This window comes from Oryctolagus cuniculus, chromosome 1, assembly GCF_964237555.1.
Source record: "Oryctolagus cuniculus chromosome 1, mOryCun1.1, whole genome shotgun sequence".
NCBI lineage: Eukaryota > Metazoa > Chordata > Mammalia > Lagomorpha > Leporidae > Oryctolagus > Oryctolagus cuniculus.
The window spans coordinates 66,105,756-66,119,829 of record NC_091432.1 but is presented as its reverse complement, the minus strand read 5'-3'; the positions used below and the strand labels follow the sequence as shown (position 1 = coordinate 66,119,829).

General features: G+C 42.7%; 1 protein-coding gene across 6 annotated transcripts in view; it reads left to right on the top strand.

The window, feature by feature from the left end:
* XRRA1 (X-ray radiation resistance associated 1) overlaps window positions 1-14,074 on the top strand; it is a 92,879-nt gene that overhangs the window by 6,999 nt on the left and 71,806 nt on the right. The gene's annotated exons all lie outside the window — the stretch shown is intronic.

Here is a 14,074-nt window from a genome sequence, read left to right as displayed (position 1 = left end):
TTCAGCTCCCTGCTGATGATCTCTGGGGAAAGCATCAGAGGATGGCCCAAATACTTGGGCCCCTGCTACCCATGAGGGAGATCCAGAAGAAGCTCGTGGCTTCAGCCTGGTCTAGCCGTGGCCGTTGTGGCCATTTGAGGAGTGAGCCAGCAGGTGAAAGACCTCTCGATCTCTCTCTCTCGATCTCTCTCACTAGCTATGACTTTCAAATAAAATAAAATAAAATAAATCTTAGGAAAAAAGAGCCCACGTTCATGCTCAGTAGTGACTCTGCCTGCCAGGACTGGAACCAGGACTGGGGGCAAGGGCTGGCCTGCGTTTGCACAACGCTGAGAGAGGGCGAGTGCCCCTTAGACTTTCCTGTGGTGTCTCTCTCACATTCCTCCAGTGCATCTTTTGACTTTGCCTTTGTTCTCAGGACTGTCTTGCTTCTCCCTTTCATAGTCAAGCTTCTTGAAAAACTTGCCCCGATTCACTTTTTGCATTTTCTTACATTCACTTCTCCATATGCAGTTGGAGTCTGACCTGGAAGCTGACTTTCCACTTCCTCATGACCTGGTTTCAGTCCTCACCTTACCTGACTTCTCTGCTGATCTCCTCCGCTCTCATGGAGCTTTCCTCCCTCATTCTCACTCTCCATCCTCCTTCTTCCTTATTTTTATTTTAATATTAACAATGACATACTTTTGATTTACTTTATAATCACAAGTTTAACCTTCCACTAAGTGATTCAACAAGTAGTAAGTGAGAATTTCACTCATACGTTACTTATTTTGTTTTCTGTATATTTAGTTACCACAAGTCAGGGAAAACATAAGATATTTGTCTTTTTTGGACTGGCTTATTTCAGTAAGCATAATTATCTAGTTACATCCATTTTATTGTGCAAGACAGAATTTCATTGTATTCTAGTGTGTATAATATACCACAATTTTTTTTTAAAGATTTATTTATTTATTTGAAAGAGTTACACAGAGAGAGAAAGAGAGGCAGAGAGAGAGAGGTCTTCCATCTGATGGTTCACTCCCCCATTGGCTACAACGGCTAGAGCTGCGCCGATCTGAAGTCAGGAGTCAGGAGCTTCTTCTAGGTCTCCCACGTAGGTGCAGGGGCCCAAGGACTTGGGCCATCTTCTGATTTCCCAGGCCATAGCAGAGAGCTGGATCAGAAGTGGAACAGCTGAGTCTTGAATCGGCACCAAAATGGGATGCCAGCATTTCAGGCTAGCGTGTTAACCCATTGCGCCACAGCGCCAGCCCCACCACAATTTCTTTATCCAGTTGATGGACATCTGGTTGATTTTGTATCTTAGCTATTATGAATTGAACTGCTATAAACTTGGGGGTACAGATAACTTGTTCATATGTTGATTTCATTTCTTTTGGGTAAATTGCCAGGAGTGGAATTGCTGGGTCTTATGGTAGATCTATTTTCAGATTTCTGAGGCATCTCCATACTGTCTTCCACAATGGGTGTACTAGTTTACATTCCTATCAACAGTGGATTAGGGAACCTTTTTTTTTACCCACATCCATGCCCAGCATTCATTGTTTTTTGATTTCTGTATGAGAGCCATTCTAACTGAGATGAGATGAATTGTGTTTTTTATTTGCATTTCCTTGGCTAGTGAACCTGAGCATTTTTTCCTGTGTCTGTAGGCTATTTGAATTTCATCCTTTGAAAAATGCCTGTTCATATCCTTAGCCCGTTTCTCAACTGGATTGCTTGTTTTTTTGTTGTTGTTGAGTTTCTTGAGCTTCTTATGTATCCTGATTTTAATCCTTTGTCAGATGTATACTTTGCAAATATTTTCCTCCATTCTGTCAGTTGCCTTTTTGTTGGGTGTGTGTTTTACTGTGCAGAGCTTCTTAGCTTGATGCAATCCCATTTGTCTATTTTTGCATTTATTGCCTGTGCTTCTGGGGTCTTATCCAAGAAGTCTTTGCCTATGTCAATGTCTTGCAGTATTTCCTGTTTTCCTCTAGTAATTTGATGGTTTCAGGCATTAAGTATAGATCCCTTATCCATTTTGAGTTGATTATTTAATTGGGTGTAAGGTAGGGGTCTTGGTTCATACTTCTGCATGCAGAGATGGAATTTACCCAACACCATTTGTTGAAGAGACTGTCCTTTCTCCGGTAAGTAATTTTAGCTCATTTGTCAAAGATGAGTTGGTTGTAGATGTATGGGTTAATTTCTAGGATCTCTAATCTGTTCAATTTGTCTACATGTCTATTCTTGTGCCAGTATCAGGCCATTTTGATACAACTGCCCTGCAATATGTCTTGAAATGCTTCCACCTTTATTTTTATTATTTAGGATTGCTTAAGCTATTTAGGGTTTCTTGTGATTCCAAATGAATTTTAGGATAATTTTTTCCAGATCTTAGAAGAACTTGTCTTTGATATTTTGATTAGAATCACGTTGAATATGTAAATTTCTTTGGATAGTATGGATATTTTGATGATATTTCTTTTAATTCATTAACATGGAAGATTTTTCCTTTTTTGTGTCTTCTATTTCTTTCATTAATGTTTTATAATTTTCATTGTAGAGATCTTACACATATATGGATAAATTTATCCCAAAGTATTTAAAGTGTTTTTGTAGCTATTGTGAATGGGACTGGTCTGACAAGTTCTTTCTCAGCCATGGCATTGTTTGTGTATACAAATGCTATTGATTTTTGTATGTTGATTTTATTTCCTGTAACTTTGACAAACTCTCTTATGAGTTCCAATAATCTTTTAGTGGACTCTTTTGATTCCCCTATGTATGAGATCATGTCATCTGCAAACAGGGATAATTTGATTTCCTCCTTTGCTATTTTTATCTCTTTGATTTCTTTTTGTTGTCTAATGGCTCTGACAAAAACATCCAGAACTATATTGAATACTAATGGTGAGTGCCGCTCCCTTGCCCGCAAAGGAACGACACTGTTCGCAGCTTATCGGTCTTCAGCAGACTTTTAATGGGAAAATAACAGGGACAGAGAAAGAATGAAGGGAGGAGAGTGGACAGGAAAGCCCCCTCCTTCCTCAGCACACAGCTTATATACAAAATCTGGCCAATTGCAAGCGGGCTCAAGTCCATGCACGGAACACTCCAATCCGCTCTCTGTTCACGCAGTGTGCACGCGTCCTTGGGCCAATCAGATGAGGTGTCACGCAGCAGGCAGGCTCACCGCATAGTCCTCAGCGCCATCTTGTTTATGACATTCTCAACTCCTCTAGAAAGTTCCGACCGTGGGAAAGCATTGTCCTAACCGAAACTAGCAACATTCGCCTTGTGATAAAGACACAGCAACAGCTATCAGACCGACCTTGACGTGGGGGCTCAATGGCTGCGCATCCCATGGAGCCCCACAGGTGAGAGTAAGATTCTTGTCTGATTCTGGATTTCTGTGGAAATGCCCCCAACTTTTCCTGATTCAGTATGATGCTGGCTGTGGGTTTGCCATATATTGCCTTGATTGTATTTAGGTATGTTCCCTCTACTCAAACTGCTTAAGGTTTTTTTTTTTTTTTTCCAATCATGAAAGGGTGTTATATTTTATCAAGTTCTTTCCCTGCATCTGTTGAGAAAATTGTATAACTTTTTATTCTTCAATTTGTTAGTGTGATGTATCACATTTATTGATTTGGTCTGTGAAACCATCCTTGCATACCAGGGATAAATCCCACTTGGCCAGGTAAATGATCTTTCTGCAATGTTGTTGGATTTGCTGAGGATTTTTGCAGCTATGTTCATCAGGGGTATTGGTCTATAGTTCTCTTTTTTTGTATCTTTTTCTGGTTTTGGAATTAAAGTGATACTGTCCTCATAAAAGGAGTTTGGAAAGATTCCCTCCCTTTCAATTGTTTTGGATAGTTTTAAGAAAAATTGGGATTAGTTCATCTTTGAAAGTTTTGTAGAATTCAGCAGTGAAGCCATCTGGTCCTGGGTTTTTCTTTGTTGTGAGGGTCTTTATTACTGATTCAATCTCCATCTTGGTTATTGGTCTATTTAGGCTTTCTGTGTCTTCATAGACATGTATTTGTCCAGGAATCTATCCTTTTCTTCTCGATTTTTCAATCTGATGGCATACAGCTGTAGAAATTTTTGATGATTCTTTTTTATGTTTGTGGTATCTGTTGTAGCATTTTCTTTGTCATTTCTGATTTTATTAATTTGGATTTTCTCCTCCCCCTTTTTTGGTTTGTTGGGCCAAAAGTATATCAATTTTCCTTAATTGCCCCCCACCCCAGCTCTTCATTTCAGTGATCTTTTGTATTTTTTTGTTTCAATTTTATTTATTCTCCAATTTTTAAAATTTCTTTCTTCCTGCTAATTTTGGGTTTGATTTGTTCTTTTTTATGAATCCTTGAGATGCATTGTTAGGTCATTTGTTTGATAACTTTCCAATGTCTTGATGTAGGCACTTTGCTATCAACTTTATTGTTAACATCCTTTTGCTGTAGCCCGTAAGTTTGCTATCTTGTGTTGTCATTGTCATTCGTTTCTAGGCATTTGTGAATTTATTCTATGATCCAGCACTCATTCAGGAGCTGTTGTTCAGTCTACATCTGTTCTCATATTTTCTGAAATTTCTTAAATGGTTAATTTCCGGCTTCATTCCATTGTGGTCAGAAAAGATACATGATACTATTGCAATTCTTTTTTTTTTTTTTTTAAGATTGATTTATTTGAAATCTGGGCTGGCGCCGTGGCTCAATAGGCTAATCCTCCACCTTGCGGCGCCGGCACACCGGGTTCTAGTCCCGGTTGGGGCGCCGGATTCTGTCCCGGTTGCCCCTCTTCCAGGCCAGCTCTCTGCTATGGCCAGGGAGTGCAGTGGAGGATGGCCCAGGTGCTTGGGCCCTGCACCCCATGGGAGACCAGGAAAAGCACCTGGATCCTGGCTCCTGCCATCGGATCAGCGCGGTGCGCCGGCTGCAGCGGCGGCCATTGGAGGGTGAACCAACGGCAAAGGAAGACCTTTCTCTCTCTGTCTCTCTCTCACTGTCCACTCTGCCTGTCAAAAAAAAAAAAAAAAAAAAAGATTGATTTATTTGAAATCAGAGTGAGAGTGAGAGAGAGAGAGAGAGAAAGAGAGAGAAAGAGAAAGAGAGAGAAAGACACAAAACAAGAGATCTTCCATCTGCTGGTTCACTGCCCAGATGGCTGCAAAAGCCAGGGCTGAGCCATGTGGGAAGCTGGGAGCTAGGAGCTTCATCTTGATCTTCCACATGGGTAGTAGGGGCCCAAACATTTGTATAATCTACTGCTTTCCCCAGGCCATTAGCAGGCAGCTGGATCAGAAGTAGAGCAGCCAGACTTGAACCAGCACCCATATGGGATGTCAGTGTTGCAGGCAGTGGCTTTTACCCATTATATCATGTTTCCAGCCCCATGATTTCAATTCTTTTGAATTCATTGAGACTTGTTTTATGGCCTTACATTTGGTATATCCTAGAGTAAGTTCCATGCACTGATGAAAACAATGTGTATTGTGCAGCTGTGGGATTAAATGTTATAGATATAAATTAGATACATTTCATCAATAGTGTAAATTAGCTCTGTTATTTCTTTGTTGATTTTTGTCCATTGATGAAAGTGTTAAAGTCCCTCATTGTATTGGAGGCTATGTTACCCTTTAGATCCACTCACATTTGTTTTAAATAGTAAAGTGTCCTAGCATTAGGTGCATATACATTTACTATAGTCACATCTTCCTGTTGAATTGATCCAATAATCATTTGACATAATAAATTCTTCATTTCTAATATTTTAGTTTGATTTCTTTTCAATATCTCTATCTCCCAGCAGAATTTCTCATCCATCTCATGTATGGGTTTCTTTAACTCACATATTTTCTCTTCTATATTTTTGAGTAATCTTTTTAAATTAATTTCTTCAAATTCATATTAGGTGAACAAATTTCGTGTTTTTCATATATATATAGATTTAGTAGCATAGTGATAATTCTCACCATACTGTCCCTTTTGCCAATGCTCCCTCCCTCCCTCCTCCTTATCCTTTTATTTTTTACAATGACATACTTTCAGTTTATTTTATAATCATAAGAATAACCCTCCACTAAGTAAAAATCTCAGTAAAAGCAAACAAACAAAAAAAAAAAAAAAAAAAAACACTGTTCCACAACAGTAGAGACAAGGGCTGTAAGTAATAATCAATTCTCAAAGTGTCAATTTTGCTCATATACACTACTTTTTTTTTACTCTATTAGTTAACATATCAAGGAAAACATGGTATTTGTCTTTTTGGGACTGGCTTATTTCACTAAATATAATGATTTCACGTTGCATCCATTTTGTTGTGTGAGACAGGATTTCATTTTTTGTGGCTGAGTAATATTAGTGTATATATTACCACATTTTCTTTTTTTTTTTAAAAAAAAGGTTTATTTATTTACTTGAAAGAGTTGCACAGAGAGAGAAGGAGAGGCAGAAAGAGAGAGAGGAAGAGAGGGAGGGAGGGAGGGAAGGAGGTCTGTTTGTCTTCACTCCCCAAATGGCCACAATGGCTGGAGCTGCACCCATCTGAAGCCAGGAACCAGGAATTTCTTCCAGGTCTCCCATGTGGGTGCAGAGGCCAAGGACTTGGGCCATCTTCTACTGCTTTCCCAGGTCATAGCAGAGAGCTGGATAGGAAGTGGAGCAGCCAGGACTTGAACCGGCGTCCATATGGGATGCTGGCACTACAGGTGGTGGCTTTATCCGCTACACCATTGCGCTGATCCCCACATTTTCTTTATCCTCTCATTGGTTAATGGGCATTTGGGTTGATTCCATATCTTAGCTATTGTGAATTGAACTGCAATAAACATGGGGGTACAGATAACTCCTTTATATGCTTCTTTCATTTCAATTCAGTAAAATCTCAGGAGTGGGATGATTGGGTGATACACTCGATCTATTTTCAAATTTCTGAGGAATCAACATAGTGTCATAAACAATGGCTGTACTAATTCATATTCCCCCCAATAGTTGATTAGGGAAGCTTTCTTCTCACATCCTCACCAGCATTCATTTTTTTTTCTTTAAGATTTATTTATATATTTGAAAGGCAGAGTTACAAGGAGGCAGAGGCGGGGTAGGGGAGAGGTCTTCCATCTACTGGTTCACTCCTCAAATGGTCACAATGGCCAGAGCTGGGGCGATTGAAAGCCAGGAGCCTGGAGCTTCCTCTGGGTCTCCCACGCAGGTGCAGGGCCCCAAGGATTTAAGCCATCTTCTGCTGCTTTACCAGGCCATAGCAGAGAGCTGGATTGGAAGTGGAACAGCCAGGACTTGAACTGGTACCCATGTGGTGTGCTGGCACTGTAAGCAGTGGCTTTAACTGCTACACACAGCTCCAGCCCTGCATGTATTGTTTTTGATTACTGTATGAGAAATATTCTAACTGGGGTGAGGTGAAACCTCATTGTCCTTTTTCCCCCAGAAACCTTTTATTTAAGAAACACAAGCTTTATGCATTTCATAAGTACAACTTAAGGAACTTTAGTGATTCTTCTCACAATACCTACCTTCCTCCCTCTCCTATTCCCATTCTTATTTTTTACTAAACTCTATTTTCAATTAATTTTATACACATATGACTACTTCTATACTAAGTAAAAAGTTCAACAAACGGTATGAAAACAGAACTTCCACAACAGTCAAGACAAGGACTGTTCAAAGTTATTTCTAATCAAACTGTCAATTTCCTTCCATAGATTACCTTTTAGGTGATCAATTAGTTACCACAGATCAGGAAGAACATACAGTATTTATCCTTTCGGGATGGGCTTATTTCACTAAGAATGATGTTGTCCAGTTTCATCCATTTTGTTGCAAAGGACGGGATTCATTTTTTTTTACTGCTGTGTAGTATTCCATGATGTACATATCCCATAATTTCTTTAGTCTTCAGTTGACGGATTTTTGGGTTGTTTTGTTTGTTTGTTTTTTTTTTTTTGTGGAGCTTATTGATCTCTTTGCATATTCTGATTATTAATCCTTTATCAGTTGCATGCTTTGCAAATATTTCTCCCATTCTGTTGGTTGCCTTTTCACTTTTCTGAGTGTTTCTTTTGCCATACAGAAATGTCTCAATTTGATGTAATCCCACTTGTTAATTTTGGCTTTGACTGCCTGTGCCTCTGGGGACTTTTCCAAGAACTCTTTGCCTGTGCCAATGCCTTGTAGGGTTTCCCCGTTGTTCTCTAATAATTTGATGGTATTGGTTTGTTGATTTAGATCGTTAATCCATTTTGAGTGGATTTTTGTGTAAGGTGTAAGGTAGGGGTCTTTCATCATACTTCTGCATGTGGTAATCCAGTTTTCCCTGCACCATTTGTTGAAGAGACTGTCCTTGCTTCAGGGATTGGTTTTAGCTCCTTGGTCAAATATAAGTTGGTTCTAGATATTTGGATTTGATTTCTGGTGTTTCTGTTCTGTTCCATTGGGCTTCCCATGTGTTTTTGCACTAGTACAAGTCTGTGTTGATTACAACTGCCTTGTAGTATGTCTTGAAATTTGGTATTGTGATACTCTGGCTTTGTTTTTGTTGTTGCTTTAGCTATTTGGTGTCTCCTATGCTTCCATATGAATTTCACCATTATTTTTTCTATATCTGAGAAGAATGTCTTTGTTGTTTTGATTGGTATTGTGTTGAATCTATAAATTGCTTTTGGAAGAATGGACATTTTGATATTCTTCGAATCCATGAACATGGAAGATTGTTCCATTTTTTTGAGTTTCTTCTATTTCTTTCTTTAATGTTTTATATTTCTCAGTGTAGAAATCTTTGACATCCTTGATTAAATGTATTCCAAGGTATTTGATTTTTTTTGTACCTATTGTGAGTGGGACTGATCTTAGAAGTTCTTTCTCAGCCATGGCATTGTCTGTGTATACAAAGGCTACTGATTTTTGTGTATTTATTTTATATCCTGGTACTTCAACAAACTGTTCTGTGAGTTCCAATAGTCTCTTAGTGGAGTCTTTTGGATCCCCTATATATAGAATCATGTCATCTGCCAATAGGGATAGTTTGACTTCCTTTTTCCCAATTTGTACCCCTTTGATTTCTTTTTCTTGCTTAAGGGCTCTGGCAAAAACTTCCAGGACTATATTACATAGCCATGTTGAGAGTGGGCATCCTTGTCTGGTTCCAGAACTCAGTGGGAATGCTTCCAGCTTTTCCCCATTCAATAGGACTTTGGTCATAAGTTGCCTTGATTGTGTTGAGGAATGTTCCTTCTATACCCAATTTGCTTAGAGTTTTCATCATGAAAGGGTGTTGTATTTTATCAAATGTTTTGTCTGTATCTATTGAGATAATCATATGGTTTTTGTTCTTCACTTTGTTAATGTGATGTATCACATTGTTTTGTGAATGTTGAACCATCCCTGCACACCAGGGAGAAATCCCACTGGGTCTGGGTGAATAATCTTTCTGCTATGTTGTTGGATTCAATTGCTAGTAATTTGTTGAGGATTTTTGCATCTATGTTCATCAGGGAGATTGGTCTGTAGTTCTCTTTCTCTGCTATATCTTTTTCAGGTTTAGGTATTAAGGTGATTCTGGCTTCATAGAAGGAGTTTGGGAGGATGACAGTGAAGTGTCTGATCCTTCAGTGACTACCTAGAGGCATGTGCTGGGTGGAGCAGGGGAGCACTGGTCAGTGTTCAGGGATAATGTGAGAATACAGGGTGACACCCAAGTTGTCGCCCTCACCTCCTCTCTTCCAAGGTGATGATAAATGCCCAAGATTAGTCCACAGTGAGTACAACCCTCACCCTCACACAAACCACACAAAGGATTTGTGCAGACCTCAGTGTGAGCGTGGAACCTCTGCAGTGACCCTCCTCAGGCAGTCAGGGAGTTCTGAGCCTCTGAGCCCAGACACAGTGATTGCTCAGAGACCCAGCTACACCTTAAGCCATATCGTGTAGTCACAAAATACCCATAGTCGCAGCGCCCAAGGTACCATAGTCACAGGATGCGGAGGACCCCCCCTTTTAGCCCCGCTAGCCTGCCCTGTCCATGGAGACAGCAGAGACAGCTGCCTATGGGTGTTCCACCTTGACGGTTTGAGCCCTGGAGCCTGATAGGTTGAGAGGGTGGGGGCACCCAGGCCCCTGTCAGTTTTCCCAGCCAGACTCAAAGTCAGTGGGAAATGGCAGATTTTCCCCTCTGGCAAAATCCACTTGTCTTGCATGTGAGAGCTGACTCAGCCTCTGTTGGAGTCAAGATGGTGCCTCCTGCCCGCTGGTTGCTGGGCGCCCTTGTGGAGGGATGGGGAGAGAAAATGTGGTTTTCCTTGACTGGATGAGATGGGTACCCTGCCCCTCATTAGGGCTCCAGGCTGAACTCAAAGTCAGTGTGGTCCAGGAGGTTCTTCCTCAGGCAGCATTACCTGTGGCACGGACCGCTGCAGCCTGCCCTCACCCCGCTCTCTGAAGCGGGCGTCTCCTCCAGCCCCCGCTGCAGGCGTCATGTGTGATGTCCTCACTCACTGCTGCATGTCTGCTGTTTCCATGTTGCTCACAGCATCGTCTTCTTCCTGTGGAATTTCCGCTGCAAACTTCTCTCCAACTCTCCCCAGGAAACGTGCTTCCTCCGCTTTTCTTCTGCTCTGTTCCCCTAGTCCGAATCAGTACACCGTTTCCCTATTCAGCCATCTTGGAATCATTCTTTTTGAATAATCTTATGATCATTCTTTTGAATTCCTTTCCAGGCATTTCAGCAATCTCTTTGTCTTCACATTCTATATTGAAGTGTTGCTGACTTTCTTTTGGGAAATCATACTGTCTTCCTTGTTTTTGTTTGTTGTATTTCTTTTTTTTTTTTTAAGGTTTTTATTTATTTTACTTCCAAGTCAGAGTTACACAGAGAGAGAAGGAGAGATAGAGAGAGATAGAGAGAGAGGTCTTCCATCCACTGGTTCACTCCCCAAATGTCCACAATGGCTGGAGCTGCACCAATCTGAAGCCAGGAGCCAGGAGCTTCCTCCAGGTCTCCCTCGTGGGTACAGGGGCCCAAGGACTTGGGCCATCTTCTACTGCTTTCCCAGGCCACAGCAGAGAGCTTGATGGGAAGTGGAACAGCCAGGTCTCAAACTGGTGCCCATATGAGATGGTGGCACTTCAGGCCAGGGCATTAACCCTCTGCGCCATAGCACCGGCCCCTGTTTGTTGTATTTCTAAACTTATGTTTAGACGTCTGTGGAAACACTTGTTGGTTTTCTCCTCTGAGGGCTTTTATCATTGACATACGCCTCTTTGGCTTAGTGGTGTGTCTGCTCCTTCAGTGGATATCCAGAGATGGGCGCTGAGTGGGAACAGGGAGTTCCAGCCAGTGCGTTAGGATGGGGCGAGGTTGGGAGTGGTAAATCTTCTCTATCATCAGCAGGGGAAAAGGGTACGATTCTATTGGCGGGTGTGTGAACCAGCTGTCCACAACCCACAGTACCTGTGCACCCCACCCACTCAGTCTCGGGAGCTTCGTAAAGGATCTGTGTGCTCCTCAGTGTCAGCACAGAGCCCACCCCAGCTCTCGGGGAACTCTGAGCCTCTAAAAGCAGACCCAGCAATTGCTCAAAGACTTAGCCGTACCCTACACCCTATCACACAGTCACAGGGCACAGGGGATCCTGCTCTCAGCCCCAAAGCCTCCCAGCCACAGAGAGAGCCACAGCGTGCGCTGAGCCAGATGCCTGCTAGGCTCCCCTTTGGCAAGTTAAGTCTGGTGGTGAAGGGAAGCAATGTGCTCTCACATCATGGACCTAAGTGGGCACTCTGCCCCCTGCCAGCCTTCCAGGCCAGACTCAGTCAGTGGGGACTGCAGCTTTATCCCTCTGATGGAACCCCCTAGTTGTGGGAGGGTTGCAGCCTCCTCTACTCACCTTATTTTTTATTATATATTTTATTTGAGAGGTAGAGTTACAGACAGTGAGCGGGAGAGACAGAGAGAAAGTACTCACCTTATTAAGATGGCACTTCCTCCCTGCTGGTTGCCGGGTGCTTTAGTAGGGGGTGGGAATGAAGCATTGTGCTCTCCCTTCACTGGGTAAGGTGGGCACCCTGCCCCTGCTGATGCTTCAGGCCGGACTCAGAGGCAGTGGGGACCGGGAAGTTCTCCCTCAGGCAATGTCATCAGTGGCACCCGCTGCCACAGGTTCCTCTCACCTCACTCCAAGAAGATGGCATCCCCTCCGGCCACCGGCTGTGGGAGTTGCTGGAGGTCCCACTCATTGCTGCATGATTGTACCATCCCCGCTGCTCCATGGTGTCTCCTTTCTTTCTGTAGACTTTCCACTGCAAGCTGCTTTGCGACTGTCTACTGGGAATGCTGTTCCTTCCCTGTTCTGGTATTTTCCTGTGGTCAAAATCAACATGTCTTTCCCCTATTCAGCTATCTTGAATCTCCCTAAACTTTATTTACTTATTTATTTTTAAAGACTTATTTATTGGGGCTGGCATTGTGGTATAGTAGGCTAAGCCTCCACCTGTGGCTCTGGCATTCCATGTGGGCTCCAGTTCATGTCCCGACTGCTCCACTTCTGATCCAGCTCCCTGGGGAAAGCAGTAGAAGATGGCCCTGGGGAAAGCAGTAGAAGATGGCCCAAGTGCTTGGACCCCTGTACCTGCATGGAAGACATGGAAGAAGCTCCCGACTTCGGATTGGTCCAGCTATAGGCATTGGGGCCATTTGGGGAGGAAACCAGTGCATGAAGACCTTTGTCTCTGTCTCTCCCTCTCTCTGTTTGTAACTCTACCTCTCAAATAAATAAATAAAATCTTTTAAAAATATATATTTACTTATTTGAAAGGCTGTTAGAGAGAGAGAGAGAGACAGACAGACAGAGAGGCAGAGATCTTCCATCTGCTGGTTCACTCCTCAAATGACCACAATGACCAAGCCTGGGCCAGGCCGAAGGCAGGATCTAGGGACTTTTTCCGGGTCTCCTATGTGGGTGGCAGGGGCCCAGGGGCTTGGTCCACCTTCTGCTGCTTTCTCTGGCACATTAGAAGTAGAGCAGCCAGGGACTTGAACCAGTGCTCACAAGGGATGTCAGTGCTGCAGACAGTGGTTTAACCTGCACCACAGAGCTCCCCCTCTTTTTTTAAATATTAATATTTATTTATTTGAAAGAGTTATATAGAGAAAAGAGACAGAATAAACTTTTTTTTAAAGATTTATTTATTTGAGAGAGTTACACAGAGAGAGACAGACAGAGAGGCAGAGAGAGAGAGAGAGAGAGAGAAAGTCTTCCATCTGCTGGTTCACTCCCCAGATGGCCGCAATGGCCGGAGCTGCGCCAATAAGCCAGGAGCTTCTTCTGGGTCTCCCATGCAGGTGCAGGGGTCCAAGGACTTGGGCCATCTTCTGCTGCTTTCCCAGGCCATAACAGAGCTGGATAGGAAGTGGAGCAGCCCAGTCTTGAACCGGTGCCCATATGGGATGCCGGCACTTCAGGCCAGGGTGTTAACCCTCTACACCACAGTGCTGGCCCCAGAATAAACTTTTTTTTTTTAAAAAGTTTTATTTATTTTAAAGACAGAGAAACAGAGACAGATGAAAGAGATGTTCCATCTGCTGGTTTACTTCCCAGATGCCTACAGCAGCTGGGGTTAGGCCAGGCTGAAGCCAGGAGTCCAGGACTCAATCCAGGTCTCATGTGGGTGGCAGAGACACTTCTTGAGCTATAACCGCTGTCTCTGAGGATGGACATTAACAGAAAGCTGGAATGGAGAGTGGCCCTGGGATTTGAACACATGCACTCCAATATGGGATATGGGCGTCCCAAGAAGTGCCTTAACTACTGTGTCAAATGCCCATCCCCTGAACTTATCTTTGGAATCCATGTTTTGTGAAATGTTTCAAGTACTCTCCAATGTGCTAGGCACTGTCTTTCTCAGTTGATCCTCTCATCCATTAAAATGAGTGTTATTATCCCCATTTTACAGGTGAGAAAACTGGGGCACAAGCAAGCAGGGGAGCTGGCTCTGTCCTAGAGAAAAGAAAGAGCCAGAACTCAAACCAGGTCTGAGTCTTTCTAGTGCTCCACTCAGTTATAGTTTAC